At 38.1% G+C, this 8688-nt stretch overlaps 1 long non-coding RNA gene across 1 annotated transcript; it reads right to left on the minus strand.

The window, feature by feature from the left end:
- Positions 1 to 2611: 2611 nt before the first annotated feature.
- LOC125692009 (uncharacterized) lies at positions 2612 to 3134 on the minus strand. Its single transcript, XR_007376406.1, has 3 exons — positions 3100 to 3134; positions 2929 to 3017; positions 2612 to 2771 (listed from the first exon to the last, which is right to left on the minus strand). It is a non-coding gene; the product is annotated as an uncharacterized LOC125692009 (long non-coding RNA).
- Positions 3135 to 8688: the final 5554 nt, after the last annotated feature.

An 8688-nucleotide genomic window follows, 5' to 3' on the forward strand; every position in this document is an offset into this window, starting at 1 on the left:
TGAATAAAGCAATCTATAGCTCTGCACCTGAAAATCCCCACTTGATTACTGTTCACTTTGAAAGAAATCCTAGCTATTAGTGTCTTGATCTTTGATAGCAAATTATCTTAGGCACCTGCAGGGGGTTGTCATCAGTAGCTTTTGGGGGGTTTTGTTTGCTTAACTGTTTGTTTTTCTTAGCTGTTTTGTTTTCTTTTTTGTTGTTTTGTTTTGTTTTTGTTTTCTACATACGGTGAGAAGTGCTGCCTCTTCTCAGATCTGTGCTGCCTGTCATCTGTTGTTCTTTTTGACATGAACTGAGCCTAATTTCTCTACTTTGCTCTTGAGAAACATAATTTGATAGATATTTCACCCACAGTTTTCTTTAGCAAGGACACAGCTGAACAAACCTGAGAACTGGTTTCATCCTGACACTGCAGAATCAAGATTATCCTCTGTTAAAGGAAACTGAAATAAAGATGACCCTCAGATTGGGAAGCCAAGCTGAAAACTGAACAATGGATTTCTAACATAGCATTAGTCACTAGACCTCTTATTAAAGCTATTACAATGTCTAATAATTATTGAAGAAGCAATGGGCTAGAGACAGAAAGCTCTAGTCACTTTGTCATTTAGTAGCTATGCAGGTTTGCATTGAAAGAATGCATTCCATTTCGCATGGAATAGTTTCAATAGTATTAATAAGCAATCTTTAAAGGAGGAAATGGAGGGACCTATACTTAATACTTAGGACACTTCCCTGGGAAGGGAAAGTAATATGCATTTGGCCCAACAAATCTTTGAAGCTGTTCCACAGTTCATAACAAAATTAAATTTCAGAGCTAGAAAATACCACAGACTACCTCAGCAAAATAGTTTAGAGCTCTACTCTAAAGACAGGAAGAGCAAAAAACAAACGAAAAGCAAACTCCCCTTGTGAAGAACCTTGACTTCACACCTTACATAAGTGAGCTATGTCTGGTGTGTATAAAAGCGGAAGGATGAGTGAATCTCTTCATCCTGTGAAGAAATAGAAATAAGCCTGGTTTGTTGAGCACAAGGTGAATGTGCATCCTCCATAAGGACATGGAAAGCGCATCTAAATTTCCGTTTTGGCCATGTTTAAGATTCATTCCCACCCCCAGCATTTCTCCTGGGGAAGTTCAGCAATATGCTGCCTGTACAACGCACAACACCACAGTACTGCAACTGGATACATACAGCTTCTCACGTATGCCATGTAAGAAGCGTAAATGCTCAACACAGTTTTAAGTCCTGCCTTGGAAACTGACTGCCTAAATGGGTAGCTGATCAAAGCGTATCAGAAAACCTTTCCATGACTACTACTGCCTTGTGAAATTATTCAATTCTGAACTTGTACTCGATTAAGAGACAATTTCTGCCTGTGATGATCAAATGCACCTATCTTCATGTAAGTATACTCAGTACGACTCAAGTTCTCTTGATGCAAAGTTAGACAAGATACACATGTGAAACAACAAGTCCACACGATTTCATAAAAACTGCATTAATGCAAAGTGGGATTGGTCATGATAGAGGCAAGACCAAATTCCAGTATTTGTTTCCCAGCTCTAAGTTAATTTAGCCAAATGATGCATCCTTTGAATATCTTTTTTTTTTTGGTTTGTTAATGTTACTGAGCAAAAGTTCTGTTTTATTAACATCCGGGTAATTAGAATATTTGATATTTGCATCGTTAGAAAGAAAAAAATTAGTCTGTTCCAGCTTCCTTGAAGCTTCAACAACTCATTTTAACTGAACAAATAAAGGATTTTGTAGTTCAACCAATAGATTAACACGCCACATTCTCCTTGACAAAGAATGTTCTCTTGAGGCTCCCTCCATCCTGCCTCCTTTTCCTCCTCAAGCTGTTTCTTTAGCAGATTTCTCCACCTTTATTTTCCTATTTGATCAAGTAATTGGTGGGAATCACTTCACCCAACTTCATCTGCATCATCCATGAGTCTTTGAATTGTCTCTGTACTAAATGCCTGCACTTACATACAGTACAAAGAGCTACATTACCTACATGTACAGAGAGCAAGTGCCTGTGTATGGATAAACAGTGAGCTTCACCACTTGTGACAGAAATCTACATAAACAAAATTTCAGTCCAAACACATGATCCTCTTTTCCCTCCTACACCTCCTCAGCACAGTTTGAGCTTCTGATCAAGATATCTCATACTGTTTGAGCCAAAAACCTGCAGAGACTGGATGTCAAATTTCAGTATATATTTGATCCAAATTAGAGCCTATTCGGAATTGAATTTATTTTAGATATTAATATCATCTTCTCAGCCTGTAATTACCAATATTATTTATAATGTCTTATTAACAACTAATGCTACAAACTAAGCTAAGTAATTTCAATTAAATTATCTTCCTGACCCAGTAAATCAAGCCGTGTAGAACACAAACATTTCCTAGCTACAGACAAGTATGCCATTGAGTGCAATTGTTAATTTCACAGACAAACAGATCAAGTTTGACCACTCCGTTATTAAATAAGTGATTATAGTTATTAATGCATTAAGCAACTTTATTTTTTTAAAGGAAAACAACCGTGCATAAGTAGCAAACATGAATCACCGATTCAGAAGCTCCTACTCTTTCCCAGGACGCTCTCCAAGTCCCACCCAGTGCTGTGTCTGTTCTGTCTTGCCACTGCAGCACAAGTTTCTGGGGGCAGACTCCTATCTTCTTAACATTAGTGACTGTACAACATTGCACGACCTTCAGCCTTTCACAACGCATGTTAGGAATCTCTTCCTGCAAGTAGTTTTGGCATCATTAAAAACATTAAGTCCTGTTACCAAACTTCACTTGATGCATCAGCTGTCAGTAATGCAACATAATTTATTTAGAGGGACTGGAAAAAGCTGGAGATACAGTCCTGCCCTGAAGAAAAAAAAAAATGTATACTTACGTATGTGCCACATGTCACCAAGCATTATTACGCAGCTCTGGTTTTGACATTAGCTTATTTTCTAGCAAGTACTGTCTTCTTTAAATTTGCTAGAGGGAAGAAAAAAATATATATTTGTAGTTACTTATATATCCTCTTTCCTTTAGAAATATTTGTGAAAATCAAACTTACCAGGTAGTCTTGTGGATGGCATGGGCTGTATCTTCTGTGAAGAGAAACAGAAACGGGATGCGCTGAAACTTGTTTAGCTAGTTACAAATGCAAATATAAGAATGGCTCTAATACATACTTTGAGGCCAAGGGAAAAGTTTAATTTGGAGCTGAGTGGAAAAACTAGTTTCCCAGCATTGCTACTCAGAGGAAAATTTAGAAGTGTAATCCAAAACTGTTTTGTTTCTTGCCCCTTTTAAAGTAAACAAATACTCGCAAGGCCAACTCGTCTTTTAAAGAATGTTTTTAAATTAGGCATTTGCTATTAGTGTGTGGCATCATTAATTTTTCTGGAGTGCATTGTCAGCATGAGAGCAAGTATAAATGTGGAACTTGTGCTTGTGTGTAACATGGAATTTAGTTTGCCTTTAGCATTTCTCATTTCTGACAAGCAGAAAAGTAATTATCAAACTAGTTGATGCAGATGCTTGAGGCTATAGTAACTAGTTAACCCAATTTAAATTTTGCTATTTTTTTGCTGGTACATAGTTGTTTTATTTTTATGATTAAACTACTTGCTTTTTAGCTGTCAGCCCGGAACTGTTGTTTCAGAATTCCTTCTATGCAACAGAAAGTCACCAAACAGAAAAAATCATTGAAAGTTCCCATTTCTCTTCTCTGGAAGAATCACTACAAGCAGAAAAAGTTTTCTTAATTGAGCTCAATTTGAGAATAATAACTGGATAAAAAACACTTACCCAGAACATATCACTAACAATAGCATTCTCTACTTCTTCATATTTCTTGTACCAAGAGAGAAGAGTCAGCCTTTGCCAGATTCTGCAAACAGGCAGCAACAGTAGTTCCTGCCCCAGCTGATGCTTTTCTCCTCTAACTCAACCCCTTTCCCTTCTCTTTTACTCTCTTCCCTCTCTTGAAATCTCTTTATTTGGAAGGCTTATATCACATTACTCCATCTGTCATTTCTATCCAGCTGGAGAACTCTGTTTTCCATAGCTTTACAGTTTGTTGCCCTCCTCTGAGCCTATCACAGAGGCACTGCTGTCTCCTGGAAGGACAGAAACTAGCATTACATATGAGATTCAACGAGATACAGGCAAAGCAGGTGTCCTGTTTTGTTCGCTGTTTCTTTCCTAACAATCCCTTACAGTCCATCTTCTATTAGGATTATTATTGAGCTTGATTTTCACAGAAGTATTTATCATAAACACGGAAATTCACTTTTTGTGATAATACTTCAACCTCAGAAATGAAATAAGCGCGCAGAGCAAGAAGTGCAGCAGGGCAGCAGAAGAGAAATCTTTAAAGAGTTATTTTGTGAGCGATACCCCAGGGCTGACTTCTCAGTTTATGAAACTACACATTAAGAATTCAAAATTTGTTTTCATTCTCTGAGCTAAAGCAGGACTTAAACTGTCAGCAAAAAGGAAGAGTAATGAAGCAAGTCAACAAAGAAAAATGAGAATACAACATCAAGAGTGACTAATGCAGTGCAGAACAGTTCAGAAACCACTGAAACCTATGGGCTCCTATGTCAGCCACATCCCAGGTGAGCGCCGCTCCCTCATCCCTGCAAATTGCATCCGCTACAGAAAATACCACACCTTCTAATGCCTTGTGGGCTAACCCACCCTCTCTCTGCCCATGTGTTGGGCTGGGTTTGAGCCAGCAGGGCTCCCAAAAATTGGCTAGCAATACCGAATTACTTCATTTGAGCTTTAAAAGCTTCCTCTCAGCAGCATTTATGATCTCAGCACAACACCATGCTAACTGCGGTGATATGGCTGCCTATTCATAGCTCCCCAGAGGGCAAGAAACATGCTGAAGCCTGCTGACAGAAAGCTGCAAAGAAAGACCGTGAGGACATAGGTCTCTTTTAAATGAGAACTGTTTGTTGGTGGACTGAACAACTCTAGATGCTAGCCCCTGCTTGTTCCTTGCCTTTGGGCAGCCAGATAAGATCTTTCCCAAATGAAATTAACTACAAGCAAAAGGAAGAGATAAAGAGGAGCAACACCTTTAAATGCAGGTTAGCTATCAAAGCATAGTGTATGCCACAGCCTTGCTGATGCTTGAAGCACACTAGAGCAGCAGTACATACAGCAGACCAAAATACTTGTTGTAAGACTTTCCTGAGTATTAACAGGACCTTATGCCCTTGAAAACCATAGAGAAAATATACATCTAGCTTAAAAAAAAAAGAGTGTTTATACTCATGGGGCCTTACACGTTGCAGTCACTGTTGAATATCCAAATAAAATCAGAGGAAACACCACAGATTTGACTTGCTTTCTGTCCGAAAGGCAAATAATTTTTCACCAGTCCTTTCTGGGGGCACCGAGTGAATCAACAGGATGACTTTTGAACTCACGTACATCAAAGCGTAAGAGGTGACAAAGCTTGTTCTTTTTCTCTCCGAGCAAGATATCATAGAACATGGGAGAGAGCCATGCCCCTTCTAGTGCAGTAGACACTGCCAAGTCTGGGGGCTTATGTGTAAAGAGACACTTCCTAAATTTGCTGAGCAACAAAGGAAATAAATCAAACCACTGGGAGGATGTCACACTGGAAGACTACTACAGCTTTTACTACAAATAAGGACAGGATATGTTTATGATCAGTTTGACTACACGCATCTAAATCTTACAGATCCTTAGCTGACCGGAGTGAATAAATGCCCTATTTCAGTGTTATCTGTAATATCACTTCGTTAAGTTTTGTAGCAATTGAGGCTCATTTATAAATGCCTGTCAATCAATAAAGATCATTCCTTAACTTCCAGGTTTGCCTCTGCTGTGGGCTTTTTCTAAACTACTGAAGCACTTCAACATTTCAAGTGTGCATCAATACAGGACTTCCCAAATTACCAGCTTAATTTAATTCACAATACAAGATAAGATAATCATCAGGTATTTAGAAGAGAAGCTGACAGCAATAAATAGGGGTTGGGCTCAAGAAGATTTGAACATGTTCAACCAATGAATCCTTCCTCAGCTGAATATTCAATCAAAACCTGCCTGTGCCAGAAAATAGAATGGGTGTACCCAGAGTCTGACAAAAACAATCATGTAAGACATAAACATGATCTAATGCATTCATTTTTCTTGAATTCTCAAGGAAGTTGACAGATAAGATTGTTTCCTTACCAGGTTGTCAGACTTCAAGACGAACAGTGCAGAAAGCTAAAAGCCACTATTTGAAACGTAACTCGTATTGTTAACAGAATACAGTACAGGAACACACTTGGTCTTCACAAGCACTTAGTGAGGCAAAAATCTATACCAATTAATGGTACTACCAGGATCATCTTCTTGTTAGGAAAGCCCAAAACATGAGGCAATTGCGTGTTTCCTCACGCGAGGCAGTTTAGCCCACATACTTTGTTCTTGCTTTGTCACCAAACAGGCACGAAAACTTGCTATTTCCACTGTGACAAATGATTGAGCATAGATACTAATTCAGTTCCACATCACATTTGATAGGGTTGACAGTATCAGGAGGAGCAAATCTGTAACTGCTTATTTGGCCAGATTGTTATGAAATGATTTGGGCATTTGCTGCGCAGTAGGGGATGGCTTTTATAAGAATGGAGCTCAGCGGACAGGAAAGCTCTGTTTTCAAACTGCAGATCTTGAGTTTCAATTCTGTTTTCTAGTACAGGTGATATTGAGACAGACCTCTCTTTGTAACTTGTTCCACACGGTTGGAACTGCTACTGCAAGTATATTTGCTCACATACATTATTAATATCAGTCTCATGTGTCATCCCCCTTCTAACCTTCAGTCCAGATATTTGAATTTCATTAGGCTATAACTAGAGTCAGTTGAAACTTAGTGCTGCAGACAGATAAATTGCAAGAACTCTCTTACCCTGTTATTAAAGATTTATTTTCACAGTCTAACTTAAAAAGTTTACAAACTTTGGGTTTTTAAATGGGGGAAAACCAAAAAATGTTCATCTCCGGTAAGAGTACAATGCAATGTTCCTCAAATAGTATTTTCCTCTTATATTCCAAAAGAACGTCTTTTAAAAAGATACTCCTTCAGAAAGTTGCAGTTACAGAGAAATGTCTTCCCTAAAGCAGAAGTATTCCTTCGGGAAACACTGCAGCAGTCACAACAACACGAATTTGCAACCAAAGGGTTTTCAACCTTGTGAAACAAAGGGAATAAGGGGCACACACAATGTCCAGCCTAAGCGATCACCTCTTACACTTTCCCTCCTCTAAGAAACTTGAGAGACACAAGATCAGAGTGATTCAACAATGTACAGTAGAACCATTTTTTTTTATTGCAGAATAACAACTTACCCACAGCTCAAAAAAAGCCTCCCAAAACTAAGTTCAGCTTAAGGTTCGCATTCCAGGAATATATTTTTCCCCCCACAATTAAAAAAAAAAAGCTCACCTCAACCTTTTGAGTACAGGCACATATTCACAGCCAACTCCATGGTCACAGGCAACTGTGATCCACACAGGGTATTTTTTTTCATTTGCAAACCTGTTCTGTTGATTTTATACCTTCACCCTCTAAAAGGTCCTTATTTGACAATAGTAAATTACATCATTAAAGTTTATGATAAACATCCCTGGATATTAGGGAAAAATACCCAAGCAGTTAGTCCTGTTAATCATAAGCCCTCTTTATACTGGATTTCAATGACACAGTAATTCTCCTGTACTTTTCTTAGTGACTGTTTGCTTTCTCTTTTATCATTCACATTCATGTACTCTCTGGTGCACTAGCTGTCCTTGACATTCCCTTATTAGGTTTACAAATAATCATTAATTTGTTTTCTGTTCTGCCTCCTGTTTCAGTGATATATAGCCATGTCATTATCTTTCTAAAGCATATTCATTTTTCTTCTACAAAAAGCTCGCTACTTCTCATGGAGGGTTCAAGGCAATTTGCATGGTACATAGTGTATATTGTTTAGTGCATCTTCACCAAACTTATGCTGTCTATTCTTTAGATTTCATCGTTAATGGACTTTTGATCTGAAGTCTCTTTCACTGCTTGATTGCTCTCTCTTGGTCTGTGTGAAGTACACTTCATGTAATGAACAGAAATATTAAACTCGGACTCAGTCTTGATTGCTATTCCTCATTTTGTTCCAGACACTCTATCATAATTTTACATCTCTATCTTCTTCCCACCTAAGAAGTGAGCTACTCATAAAATATGATTTTGTGTGTGTTCTGTTGTTGTCGTTGTTGTTGTTGTTTTTGTTATGTTTTTATGAGGGACAATCTTACTCCAGTTTTGTATAGCAGTTAGGGAATTAGTTGAGGCCTATAGGCACTTTTCATGTCTACTTTTTTCTGTTTCCACTTTTTAGCCTTGGCCTATTTCTGTTAGTTTACCTCAATTTTTCAGGTAAAACTCTTTGAAATGAAGAGGCTGCACCAAATCATAGTTTGAGCTCAGCAGTTACACCAGTGAATACTGTATTAGATACACAGCAGTTTTATGAAAGCTTTGCTAGATACTACTAAGTGCTCATACTAATACATCAAAAGTCCTTAACAAAATTCATTTACATCTTGCAGTCACCCTCAGATGTGTTTCCATGCTAAGATGCATGGAAGC

This window comes from Lagopus muta, chromosome 4 (genome assembly GCF_023343835.1).
Source record: "Lagopus muta isolate bLagMut1 chromosome 4, bLagMut1 primary, whole genome shotgun sequence".
NCBI classification, from domain to species: Eukaryota; Metazoa; Chordata; class Aves; order Galliformes; family Phasianidae; genus Lagopus; species Lagopus muta.